Source organism: Gavialis gangeticus, unplaced genomic scaffold (genome assembly GCF_001723915.1).
Source record: "Gavialis gangeticus isolate Ggan-Ray unplaced genomic scaffold, GavGan_comp1, whole genome shotgun sequence".
Classification (NCBI taxonomy): domain Eukaryota; kingdom Metazoa; phylum Chordata; order Crocodylia; family Gavialidae; genus Gavialis; species Gavialis gangeticus.
The window spans coordinates 42320676-42322058 of NW_017729030.1; the positions used below are offsets into that span (position 1 = coordinate 42320676).

Below are 1383 nucleotides of genomic sequence, written 5' to 3' on the forward strand. Positions count from 1 at the left end.
CCCCCCCCCACAAGATCCCAGGAGAATTGTAAAGACTCTAGCTATTCTACCAGAAGTTGCAAGAAAAAACCTAAATGGCTGGACTAGCTCCAAATACAGAACCAGGAGGGTTTGGGATATGGACTAACAAAGGCCTCCTTGAGCCTACCACAGTAATCCAGTGTGCCCTGGTTTCTATCCCACCTTTTCTGAAAAGAATGAATAGAGAATGGTAAACCCCGTTAAATGGGTTAGAACCGGGGTTGGAAACCTACAGCCTGCAGGCTGGATTTGGCCTGTAAAGAGATCTGATCCAATATGGGGGATCTTTGTCATGGAGCGTCGCTGTTCTGCCCATCCCTTTTGCAGTACTCCAGTTGTCTGCAGAACTGTTGCTTGCTATGTCTGCGCTTTTCTTATGGCAGAAGGGTTGGGAAGTGCAGGCATCTGGCTTCTCTGGTTATGGAGACTTCATGCCTGTAGCCACAGCTGGGTCGCAAGCTCTGAGCCATGCCAACAAAAGGCTGCTGATCATGGATTAGAATACTGCTTTCAAAATCTAACCTACTGGTGAAGAGCCTGCTTTTGCAGGAGAGAAGCCCAAGTAGCAAGTAAACTCTTGTGGAAAATCTGTAGCAAGCTACCAGAACAATTCCTATGATCCTTTGTCTCACGGGCCTCGGGCTCAACAAGAAAAGGCCCATTGTAACCACAGCTCTGTTCATGAAGATCATCAGAGTATTTAAGATTGCCCTCCAGATTGGTGAGGCAATATCTGCCTCAGCATCTCCAGGAGATGGTAGATCCCATCCTATTGCTAACCTCCATGTACAACCCAGCATGTCAATGTGAATCTACCTCAGCTATGCTGAGTACATCACTTTGCACTTATGACAATTCATATCAATCCTGACCTGTCTCCGTTACAAAGCTGGCTGAGATTCGTGCATCTAACCAACAAGCATGTCATAAATAGTCCTGTCATATTGGATGGTTAAGTTGATGGACAGATCTGGTAAAGGTTTGCAGTGCCTCTTTCTACCAAGATTCTTTACTTCTGGGATGCATCATTTTGGGATTCAGAAACTGCAGTTTCTTCATAAAGCCACGCTGTACATGGACTTCTTGAAGCTCAGGATCATAAGGGTAACATTCAAGATTTTCTTTCTTTATCCTTGAGAATTTGACCATATAAGAGCATGGATGTTGGAACTCAGTGGACACTTCGAAAATTTCAAATGACACCAAGTTGTGTGGGGTTGCAGACACTCTGGAAGGTTGGTCTAGGACAAAGGTAGGCAGTTACTTTGGCTGGAGGGCCGCTTAATTTTTTAGCAAACTCTCAATACCGCCTTTTGATAGTTGCTCCAGCGAAGTCCCGCCTCCTAACCCCTCATCTTTGCC

The 1383-nt window shown here is 45.6% G+C and overlaps 1 protein-coding gene across 1 annotated transcript in view; it reads left to right on the plus strand.

The window, feature by feature from the left end:
• The window catches only part of NAA15 (N(alpha)-acetyltransferase 15, NatA auxiliary subunit), a 92556-nt gene that overhangs the window by 42804 nt on the left and 48369 nt on the right, over window positions 1-1383 (plus strand). The window lies entirely within an intron of this gene.